At 41.1% G+C, this 12830-nt stretch overlaps 1 protein-coding gene across 1 annotated transcript in view; it reads right to left on the reverse strand.

Annotated features, from left to right (window-relative positions):
* The window catches only part of LOC150078339 (serine/threonine-protein kinase 10-like), a 387198-nt gene that overhangs the window by 357607 nt on the left and 16761 nt on the right, over positions 1-12830 (reverse strand). The window lies entirely within an intron of this gene.

The following is a 12830-nucleotide window of genomic DNA, read 5'->3' on the forward strand; positions in this document are numbered from 1 at the left end:
CGCCCTCAGCAAATAGGAATGTGTTAGATGACTATGACCTATGCGGAGCCGAGCAAGAACAACTTCCTCTCTTAGGACCCTGCGTAGACTGGACTACCACTGCGCAATTACAGGCTTAATGCGATGTAATTTATTTGTGGCCTGTCCATGCCAAGAATCTTGCCATTGGGAGAGTAATTTAGAACGTATTATTTGCCTGTAGTCTGTATAGGGGACTGACAGACAATGATTATCCAGGAAAATGGCTGATTTGGCAGCGGCATCAGCCGATTCATTTCCCCGGATCCCAATGTGGCTTGGGATCCAGCAAAAGCGAATATCATATTCCAATTCTATGAGAGAAAAAAGAATCTGCCGGATCCTGGACAGGATCGGATGAGGGTTAAAACTCACCGATACCAGAGCCTGTAACACGCTTGATGAATCGCAATAAATCATATACCTCTGGTAGTCGCGATTTTTAATGTGATCTAGGGCCGATTGTATTGCATGCAACTCTGCAGTATAAATGCTAGTTTCTTGTGGGATCTTATAGGATAATGTTTTGTGAGGGAACACAACAGCAGATCCCATATGACATTCTAACTTTGAGCCATCTGTATAGATTGGCAGAAAGTCAGAATACTGCTGTCTATGTGATGCAAAGAGTTGCTGGTAGACAGATGGCGGTATAGTAGCCTTCTCCCAGATCTTAAGGGAGAAGTTGCAAGTTGGAAAATAAGCATGCCAGGGTGGAAAGAATTGCCTTGGTGACTGGGCAACGTTGTCTACCGTCAAGTTTAGCTCATTCAACAGCCCTTGAATGCGAATACCAAAAGGTTTGTTGGCAGTCTGACGGGTGTTGTAGAGGTTTTCCCAGCGCGGCTCAAAAACGGATGGCCACGTGGGATGATCGGGCAGGGATTTTAATTTGAAGGCATACTGTAAGGACAACTGCTTACGTCGAAGAGACAGAGATGGTTCATTTGCTTCAACGTAAAGGCTTTGGACAGGAGATGTGCGAAATGCTCCAGTGGCTGTCCAGATAGCTTGATGGTGGATTGGATCTAACCACCGAAGTGCACTATCTCTAGCAGAACCATAAACCTGAGACCCATAGTCGAGTTTGGAATGGACAAGTTGGTAAAAAGTGCTCGGTAAAGGCGAAGAAGGGTAGAACGATCTGCGCCCCATGAAGTTGACGCCCTTTGACACATCTTGCACTCAGCTGACGAATGTGTTGTAAAAATGTCAGCTTTTTGTCGAAAATAAGTCCAAGGAATTTGAATTCTGCTACAACTGGGATGTTATTTTGCCCAAGCCTTAATTCTGGGTCAGGATGAAGTTTACGTTTGCGACAGAAGTGTACACAAACAGTCTTCTGTGATGAAAATCTGAACCCATTAGCCAAAGACCAAGCTGTAAGATGATCAATGGTTTTGTGCAGTTGCCTTTCAATGACCCTTATATTGCATGAATTACAAAATATAGCAAAGTCATCTACATAGAGGGCATTGTTTACAGTGGGTGGAAGTTGTTCTGCGATAGAGTTTATTTTGATTGCGAAAAGCGTAACACTTAGAACAGATCCTTGTGGGACTCCCTCTTCCTGAGAGAAAACTCAAGAGAGGGTGGATCCTAAACGGACTTGAAATTGGCGATTCGAAAGAAAGTTTTTAATAAAAACAGGAAGGTTACCTCTAAGACCAAAGTTATAGAGGTCTTTTAAAATTCCAAATCGCCAGGCTGTGTCGGACGCTTTTTCAATATCAAAGAAAACTGCTACCAAATGCTCAGATTTAATAAAAGCATCACGAATGGACGTTTCCAATCGGATAAAATGATCCAGAGTGGATCTATTTCTTCGGACGCCGCACTGTGTCCTGGAAAGCAGACCATTTGTTTCTAAATCGCATACGAGGCGTGCATTAACCATTCTTTCCAGGACTTTGCACAAACTGCTTGTCAGAGCAATAGGACGATAGTTACTTGGATTGCTAGGATCTTTTCCTGGTTTTGGGAAAGCAAGGACGATAGCCCTTTGCCAGGAATCCGGAAATTGTTTCTGAATAAAAATTCTGTTAAACGGAATTAAAAGGTGATCCTTAGATTGTGGTGAAAGGTGTTTTAACATTTCGTAGTGGATGTCATCGGGCCCCACAGCACTTGCATGCGTGAGAAAAAGTGCTGCATTTAACTCTTCCTGTAAAAAGGGCTTGTTATACGATTCAAGCCCTTTTGAAGAGAAGTTTGGTGGGTTTTTCTCAACTTTCTTTTTCAGGGCCAAAAACTTGGCGGGAAAAGATCTTATTGCAGAGATTTTTGCAAATGTTTCCCCTAGACTATTTGCAACTGCAGTTCGATCTGCAATTGGACATCCGTTGTGCTCGAGGATCACTGAAGGGCATGGTGAATATTTTCCCTTCATTTTCCGGATCTTATCCCACACTACTTTTGAGCTAGCAGCCTGCGTTATGGAAGATGTAAAACGAATCCAAGATTTCCTTTGGCTCTGACGTCGTACATAACGTGCTTTTGCACGTGCACATTTGAATGATATTAAATTTTCAGTGGTGGGATATCGGCGGAATATCCCCCAGGCTTTGTTTTGTGCTTTTTTGCTGCCGTGCATTCTGAATTCCACCAAGGTTTGGGGAATAGTGGAAACCGGCTGGATGATTTTGGGATTGCAATTGCAGCTGCTTGGACAATAGTTTCTGTGACATGAATGACTGCTTCATTGATTGGCTCCTGACTGACTGTACGGATATCAAGGTTTGCCAGATGTTGAAAGGCATTCCAGTCAGCCTGATCAATCTTCCACCGCGGTAAACTAAATGGCAGACACGGTCTTCCACTAGTTAGGGTGGTTATCACGGGGAAGTGATCGCTTCCATATGGATTTTCTTCTACCTCCCAAGTAAGTGAAGGAAGGAGAGAAGGGGAGCAGATAGAAAGATCAATGGTAGAAAAAGTACGGGTAGGCATATGGAAGAAGGTGTTTGTTCCCACATTTAAGAAGGAGAGGTCATTGTCAGTGAGCATATGCTCTATGACTCGTCCCTTTCCATTGATGTGAGCACTACCCCACAGAGTATTATGTCCATTGAAATCCCGAAGAATTAAACAAGGGGAAGGCAATTGCATGATAAGATCATCAAGGCCTTTCTGGGGGATGTCAATCCCAGGTGGCAAATAGACAGAGCAGACAGTTAATAGGAATCCCACTGTAAGGCGAATTGCTACAGCCTCAATGCTAGTTGTAAGCTGCAAAGGCTGGAATGGGATCTGGTTGCTGATGAGGATTGCGACTCCTCCGTGAGCAGGACCATCCACAATTCTATCCTTACGAATGATGGTAATGTTATGCATGGTGGGGTCATCATTTGCCTTTAAGTAAGTCTCCTGTATGCAAAAGCAAGCTGGTTTGTGCTTTTGCAGGAGTGCCTTGATGTCATCAGTATTTTGCCGGAATCCACGACAGTTCCACTGTAGGAACTGTCGTGGATTCCGGCATTATTTTGCCATTATTTTGGCTTGGTGGGTCCATCAGGCGGCTTCCAAGGTGCTGAGGGCTTACCTTTTTCAGTTTTGGCTTTATCCTTCCTGGGGAAGTATGGACGCTGTCCAGTGTCCATTTTTTGGAGCTCAGCAAAGAGCTCAAAAACTGAGTCTTCTTGTACCTCCTTCTGCTCGACATCCATGTTTTCTTGGGTATTAAGGGATGCTTCACCTTTCTCATTCTTTTCTTTTGCAATTGCTTTTGTTACTTGTGCAGCATTGGGAGGTACCGATATAGGAGTGGCAGCTGATTGGTCCTTCTGTGCAGGTTTTTGGGAGCTTAAAAGATAACGTGCGATGGGAGTAAATGATTCTTTTGGAAGGACGGACATATCCGTCTGAGTCCCAATGGAACACCTCCCTGCTACCTTCTGGGCGTAGGTAGGTTTTTTGATGTTGAGAGGTTTCACTGCTTTCCTTGCCTCCTGGTACGATATGTTTAGCTCTGCCTTCAGCCGTTGAATTTCTTTTTCTTCTTTCCACCTCTGGCATGCTCGTGAGTAGGCCGGGTGTTCGCCTTCACAGTTAATACAGGTGGTTTTGCGGCTGAACATGCTGTTGTTTCATGGTCCTTTGCACCGCATCGAGCGCATGCAAGGACTCCACGGCAGGCCATTTGAGAATGTCCATACTTCTGGCATTTAAAACACCGTAAAGGGTTCGGAACATATGGACGCACTGAACAATTAATGTATCCAGCTTTAATCTCATCAGGAGGTTTAGGAGAGTTAAAAGTCAGGATAAAGCTCCTGGTTTTAACAATTTTTCCATCCCTTTGAGCAGTAATTCTCTTAACGGCAGTAACTCCTTGTGGTTTCAATTCTAAGCAGATTTCCTCCTCGGTTATGTCGAGAAGGTCCCATTCCGAAATGACACCTCTCGATGAATTGAGTGTTCTATGTGGTGTCACTGTTATGGGTACTCCTCCGATTGATGTTGCACGGAGTAGCTGCTCAGACTGCCTGTCAGTTTTGGTTTCAATTAAGAGGTCTCCAGAACGGAGCCTCTTAACCGATTTGGGTGACCCTGCTAACCCATCTAACCCTTTCTGTATGAAGAAGGGTGACATTTTGCCAATCGGTTTTTCTGTGGTAGAATGAATAATTAAAAATCTTGGAACAGGCCCTGATGATATTTCTGTTCGCTGCCTTTTTGTAGCAATAATGCTATCAGTATCTTTTTCTAAAGTTTCAGATAGGGACCGGGTTGGGGCCACCTGAAGAAATAGGTTTATCAGGATTCATAGAGTTTTTATATGTTTCAGTGCCCGGGCTCCCCACCCACCATGGAGCCCAAAGGGACACCCACTACCCGGCATGCAATAAATGCGCTCGGGAGTGGAACACCAGGGCTACCCAGACACTATACCCGCACCGCCGCCAGCCTGAATCCTGTCCCTCGGACCATGAGGGTAGGGGCGTGGCATTGACACGGTTGACCCTCGCAGGCGAGCCTACCAGCCGATTGATCCTAGCCGGGCCTTCCAGGACCACCCGTCTTGTCGAAGCAGGGGCAAAGTGGTGTATTGAAGCTGGGCCTCTCAACCACTAGGATCCCCCTTTCCTAATTTCCACGGGTCGCAGCGCACGGCAAACACGCCGGATTCCATTGATGTAAGCCTGGAACCTGAGCTGTGGGCATTGGATCCCAGTGATGCTAGTCTGGGAGTCCAGCAGCGTCACTGGGAGGTCCCCTCACCACATACAGGTGCCCACGTCGAGGGGGGAGAATAGGCAAGTGCAAGGTGGTCTGATAGAGGTGTATAAGGCCTTGAATGGTTTGAGCAGGTTCAATGCTGACAGGATACTTCTGCTTGCTCAGATTAAGAACCTGAGATGGCATAGATTCAAATTGAGAAAAGACGGTTGTAGAATAGATGTGCAGAAGTTTGCCTTTAGCCAGCAGGTAGTTGATTGCTGGAACAGACTTCCATCTGTTGTTGTTGAAGTTGTTGGGTTGGCTTAAGTACATTTAAGGCTGAACTAGAGAAACATTTGGAGTGACCGGATGGGTGAAATGGGAAGCTTTTTTTTTTTTTTTTTTTGCTATAGAAAGCAAGCTTATATAGCATCAGTTATATAAGCTTGCTTTCTTGCATCATATGCCTCAAGTAATGCTAATGCTAATATATTCAACACGGAGAGAGACTGAAAGGTGTTTGACCGGATAGTTGAATGTAAGGGACAATCAACCAGAAAATGATGCCCGTAAGTTGCATCTGACAGGATGAGCACTGAGGTGAGTTTTCTCCCAATATTGGGAAGAGATGAATATGATAAGTGTGTTGAATTCTGAGCCTTGCTAGTACTTCCTCTCGTCTGTTCCTCTCATCTGGCTTCCGATGAAACAGACGAGAGGAAGTGCCACTTACTCTCGTCTGTTTCATAGGAAGCCAGAGAGCCACAGCTTTGGATCTTCTTTTAACTGGTAAAGTTTGGTTTGTTGTTGGTATTACTTTTAAAGGTCTGTGCCCATTTATTGTAGAACGCTTTTGCACATGACAGATTTATATTCAGTGTAAGGAACCTGAGGATGTTGTGAGAGAGTGGGTTGAGAATGCCAGAATGGCTAGGGATCCAGCAAAAACTGATTGGACACACTGCAGGAGAATAGCTGGGAATGAATCTGTTTCAATGTCTCTGCCATAAGGAGAAATTCTTCCTTATGGCAGAGACAGCACTGAGGGAGTCTGTGTAAATTATGGCAGATGAGATTGAAAGCTCTATAATTTTACTAAGTGCTAAGAGATTAGGTGTATAATTCAGCAGTGAAGACTCTGCATGGTAGTGATAGTGAGGCTTTAACTGTAAGTGAAGGAAAGATTGTTGCAGCACCAACCGTAGTTGCAGTTTTTGATCCGTCAGTGCAGATTTTACAGGCATGAGAGTTTAGAGTAGAGTGAGCTGAGTGCATCTGCCTGATATTGCAGGGAGGTATGACATTCTTTCTCCATTGAAGAAGATGTATATCGTAAGAGGCAGAAACATACGTCCAAGAAGGAACAGGTGCACTTGTATCCTGAAAAATATCATTTAAGTCGATATCCTAACTCTGAACAAGCTCTTTAATCCGGAGTGAGGCTGAGTGATTCTCATTTGGCTTACTCTCACAGAAGGAAACCCACCTAGTATTAAAAAGAAACTCCCAACTGGGGTGTGATGGAGGACTCTGGATCTTAGCAGCATAGTGGAGCAGTCGTGTTTTTCTACAAAGATGTAACAGGGGATCATGCACTTCAATATAAAGACTTAAAGACTTTGGATCAGAGAAGTCCTGAAAGCTCTAAGTGCGGCCCTCAGAGTACTGTGCTGGATTACATTCAGCCATTATTGTAAAGTAGTGCTTCTAGCAGAGTCATAAATTGGACAACCATAGACTAGGCATGAACGGATTAAAGTTCTGTAAATATGCAATAAAGTATACCGATCAGCTCCCCAAGACATGGATGAGATGGACTGAAGCATGTTCAAGTGCTTTAGACAAATATTTCGTAAATGAGTGATGAGAACTTGGAAATTAAGCTTGCAGTCTAATATCAGTCCAAGAAATCTAACAGTGGAAACAAGCAATATTGGAGTATGGTTTATTTGCGATTCATGATCATGATGGAGGGCCCGACACTTGCAAAAGTGAGTGGCAGAGCATTTCTTTTCTGATAGCCAGTAATCATTCCGTAAAGTCCAGAATTCTATTTTAGTTATGGCAAGTTGGAGCTGCCATTCGATGGTATTGATACTGACAGGAATCTGCATACATATAAGTTTCAACAGTTTTTGGGATGTCTTTTGTCATGCTGAGAACTCGGATTGCAAAAAGTGGTGAACTCAGTATTGATCCCTGCAGGACTCCTTCTTCCTGAATGTGAGAAGTAGAGAGTAAATTTTTATATAGTACCTGAAAAGAGCGCAATTGCAGGAAATTTTGAATTATTTTAGGCAAATTGCCCCTAAGTCCCAGATGGCAAAGATCCATAATGATACCATGATGACAGGTAGTATCAAATGCCTTTTCAAGATCTAAGTTGACCATGATTAGATGTTGTTTTCTGACTAAGGCACTGCGGATATGAGATTCGGCATTGATGAGCACATCTAGGGTTGACCTGTTTTTCCAAATGCCATACTGATGAGCTGGCAGGAGATTCTGTGACTCTAGGATCCAAGTGAGCCTTGAATGTACCATCCTTTCTAAAGTTTTTCAAGCAGCTCATGAGAGATATGGGTCTATAATTTTGAACCAGGGATAGATCTTTGGCTGGTTTTGGTACGGCAATAATGAAAGAATGGCGCTAGGAAGAAGGATAGGCAATTTTGGAGAAGATCTGATTGTATAAAATCAGCAAGGTACACAAATCCTTCTCAAGTAAATGCTTCATCATAATGTAATGAATACCATCTGGGCCTGCGGCACTGTTGGATGATCTATTTACGATTCTTTGCGTTCTGTTAATGTAAAATATAAAAGTCTTCTTCTAAGTCTGATGAACAGATGTTCACTAACTCTCTGGCTTTGGATTGAACTTCATCTTTTGACAGAGATTTGTCTGTAAGGAAACTAAAGGTATCATGTAAACATGCTGTATGCTGCATGCGTTTTTGTAATTTCTGTGACTAGTACATCTACAATACAATAAAAAACCAGAATTCGAAATGCATCTTTTGCACTTAATTCTGCTACTAATTCCCCTGGCGTTTCATCAAATGGTCTCTTCCTTTTCCTCTTTTGGTATTTGCACTGTCTATAATCAGAATTTGGAACAAAATTTTTTGCCACTCTTTCACATTCATTAAATTTGTCTTCATTTCAAACATCAACCAAATAATCCAGAAGGGCATCATAACATAAAACTGTCTCATTTCACCCATCTGGTCACTCCAAATGTTTGTCTAGTTCAGCCTTAAATTTATTTAAGCTATCAATTTCCAACAACAACAGATGGAAGTCTATTCTAGGATTCAACTACCGCCTGGGTAAAGGCAAACTTCCACACATCTATTCTGCAACTGTCTTTTCTCAATTTGAATCAATGCCCCGTCAGGTTCTTATTCTCAGCAAGCAGAAGTATCCCATCAGCACTGAGCCTGCTCAAACCACTCAGGGCCTTATATACCTCAATCAGGTCACATTGCAGGTGCCTAGTCTCCAGATGCTGCAACTTTCAGAACTTCAGCTTTTCGTCTCACCAATCTTGTTGCCCTTCTCTGTACTAGTTCTAGCAATTCTATATCCTTCCTAAAATGAGGCCTCCAGACCTGAACACAGTACTCAAGTTGTGGCCTGACCATTGACATATACAAAGGGATAATCACCTCCTTGTCTCTATAAAATTCCTATATATCATTGACAAAATTCCATGATCTGCTCTGGCAGCCCATCTGCACTGCTCAGAGAACTTCATATCTGACTGCGCAGTTACCTTAGGTCTTTTTCATTCTCCACCTCCCTGAGTGCAGTACCACACAGTTGGTACGTTTCTCTTGGGTTACTGCTACCCATATGCAGTACTTTGCATTTGGCAATGTTAAATTTCAGTTGCCCCTTCTCAGCCCATCTGCCTAACTTTTCTAGTTCCTGCTGCAGTAGCATACTGTTTTTACTGTCATTAACATCCCTGCCAACCTTTGTATATTATCTGCAAACTCGGACATTAAGCCTGATATTCCTTCATCGATATTCATTAATAAATACAGGAAACAACAATGGGCCTAGTACTGAACACTGAGGGACCCCACTAATAACATTAGTCCACGTCGAGCAGTGTCCATTTATTACCACTCTCTGCTGTCTCCTACTCTACCATCCCTTTATCCATTGCAGCAAATCATCCTTAATGCCATACTGCTTACATTTGTTCATAGTCTTCCATGTGCAACAGTATTAAAAGCGTTCCTGAAACCCAAATATATGATATCAAAATTATTTTTTGCATCCAATTCCTTTGTGATCACATTGCAGTATCCAATCAAATTTGTCAGACAAGATTTTGCCTTAACAAACCCATGCTGTGTCTGAACTATTACTGCAGCCTTGTCTGGGTGATCCTCTATCACCTCTTTAACCAGTGACTCCATTATTTTCCCCAAAACAGAAGTTAAACTAACAGGTCTATAATTATTTGTGTCACCCTTTGCGCCCCCTTTGTGAATTGGGGATACATTTGCACATCTGCAGTCCATGGGGACCTCCCCTGACTCTAAGAATGCTCCCATAATTATGGCTAAGGGTTTGCTTACTTCCCTTGCTGCCTCCTTCAATATAATTAGAGAGATTGCATCTACCCCAGGTGCCTTTTTTATGTTTAACTTCAACAATTTCTCCTCCACTTTGCTCTCAGTTATCACAAAATCATTTAGCCCCCTGTTAGAGCTTGATAAATTTCTGGCATTCCCCTCCTTGAATAATTTCTCATGTGTGAATGTAGAGGCAAAATACTCAAAATACTCTATTTGTAGAGGCAAAATACTGCTGAATTGGCACCTAATTTCTTCAGTCTCTGCACCTAGCACACACAAAGACATCCTCCTCCTTGACTAGATCATGTCCTGTTCTAGAAAGGTCTGCAAACATTTCACATTTCACACATTTTTTTAGACTGTAATGCATTGGAGAATCACCCCCTTCAGTTCTCCCCTGAGACCACGGCACTCCTGTTACTTTGTACCCGCTGCTTTGCTGCTCTAGTCTAGGTCATGATTCCGTTTAAGTATAAATTAATTAACAATGTAATTTAATAATATTAATTAAATAAGATAAGATTAATAAATTTTGCTCATTAATTGATAATACTATACTAAGCGAACAGATTTCTAATACAGTGCTACATATTTCGCTATCTAGTTTTACATTAAACCTTACGCTATGAAGTTCAGAATTTATGTTATGCTATTCCAACCCCAGAGGCTCACATCTGGTGAGTATGGGCTTGGCATACCCAGGGTCCTGAGTTGGATATCATCACTCTTCTCTTTCTTGGTGATTCCCTTCTACTTCTCTCTCTCGGGATAATTCAGATTTTTTTTTTTTTTTTTTTTTTTTTGGCTTGTGCAGCATAAGCCTCAGACTTCCTTGCTAATAATAATAATAAAATAATATTGTATAACAACGGCAGCATGTTATGAACGGTGAGATCTACAGACACTAGTATTAACTTTCAAAATCGCTATATAAAATCAAAATAAACCACGGGGCTTAACTAGAACTATAAAGCTACTTATAGAAAATAATTTAGTATAACAAATTAATTTTGCAGCTCCAGCGTTCCGACAGACTTTTGGCCGAGATTGTGTTTTACATCATTCTCAATTAAGACCATCTTTGTGGTGAGGCTGCAAAGAATGTGTACAGTGATTGTAAAATGCTGAAAAATTAATGGGTCAAACAGCTTTCTGCAGACAGTCTCTACTAAATTATAGCTGTGTGCAGCACATGGAATGCATACTACCAGTTTGTTGATTTCCTTGAAATGTGGCTTGGATATTCAAGCAAAACTTTTATTTTACTACTTTTTTTCCATGTTTGTGAAGAAAAGATGCTACCATATCAAAAAGATATTTTGCATCATGCTTTTCAACAAGAACAAACATTAATAAGTGCTCATGTACTTCTTTTGATACGCAAAGAATAATGACTGACAACTGATCTGTGTGACTTACACAGGGGTTGAAACTTATGCTGATCCCATATTATTTGGCTTCTTTAATTTCAGATGTGATCTGCACCAAATTTTTTGACCCAATAAACTGATAAATCGTCATATGTGGTTGAAGGAAAGTAAGAAACATTTCCGCTTCCTGGATTTCCATATTTCCTTAAATGTTCTTTCAAAAAAAGATCAAAATTGAACAGATAATCAATGCACCCGAAGAAGTTGCCATTGTTATGATTGTTTACTTCATTATCACAACCAAAAGTCATACCTCTTTCTGCCAGAAAGTTAACTACCGCAACTACTATTCTTAAAACTTCAGTCCATTGTTTACTTGCTTTTTCCTTCTCCATTTGCAATTCACTGTCAATTTGGGCAGAATTAACAGTGAATATGTAGATATGTTGTTGTTATAGGGGTTTGATGGTGCATAAGCTGCTGTGGCTATACGTGTAGATATGTAGCAGATATGGAATAGCAGATAAGTAGCAGAATAGATACGGAAGGTGAAGTGTTCTTTTGATTTTTCATGTGCCATGATTCTTGTATATGCATTTTTCCAGTGGTCAAATTCAATTTGAAATTGACGAGATAACTCACTAAGCCTGCCTCTAAACACTATACACACATAACAATGCGCTTTTTCTGTAAATTCTGAGAATATTGGCCAGTCTGTTTTAACGACCTTGCCACTACACATTTTTCTATAAAAAATCCTTTTCATGCACACCTTAGTTTTTTGCCAAAATGTTTAGACTTTGATTTCAAATTGCATTCCAAATTTCGAGATGGCACATTCGGTGCAAAGTAATGATAATGAATGAGATCTGCATTTATTTCCCACTTAGCCAGATCATTTCTGAAACCTCATAGGGAAACAATAACCAATGTTTTGTGGGGACTTCAATCACTCACGGGCTCTGATCCATTCTGATTTGCAGTTATATCAATCTACACCATGGAATCTAACTGGGTTGATTCTAATTCTATATTAACTTGATCTTTGCTTGTTCCTTCATCAGTAGAGTTAGGCATATGAATGCCATCACTGAAATCTTCTGATTGACAACTGGTACTGCTGTGGAACATTTATATATTTCAGCAATGACCTTTTGATTTTACTCAAAGCCTTTTCTTTTCTTTTCTCTTTTGACATAATCTGATTTTTGTGTTTCCACTTATAGCCAATAGACATTTTAGGTTAAGTCATGCTCAGTCAGCAAAGTAAATTATAGGATCAAAATATAAAAATGTAGTTCACCAATCTTCCTTTAAAATTCACACTGTTCTTTTAAAACGTGACACACTTGTTCACTATTTATTACCACTCTACATATAGAACAGTTCTGAACTGGGGAATGCATACTTTACTCTCTTCACTGTTTACTGACTAACAAAAAATGAGCTGAGACAATATGTGTGTGAGTGACTCTAGGAGTTTCAATTAATATGCATATGCTATCTAGTGGTTGTTCTAGAAACAATAGTGGCTCCGTCAATTGAAGTGGTTTATCATTTATAATAGTTGAAACTTGAGTCACGTTAATTGATGTGAATCTCAGTCAAAGTATTAAAATAGAAGAAACACCTTATCCTTTTTAAGCACATTTTTGAATAAAAGTGCCTATGGCCTATGAACACACAA

The sequence above is a fragment of the Mastigoproctus giganteus genome, chromosome 11 (genome assembly GCF_048544385.1).
Source record: "Mastigoproctus giganteus isolate SK-2022 chromosome 11, ASM4854438v1, whole genome shotgun sequence".
NCBI classification, from domain to species: domain Eukaryota; kingdom Metazoa; phylum Arthropoda; class Arachnida; order Uropygi; family Thelyphonidae; genus Mastigoproctus; species Mastigoproctus giganteus.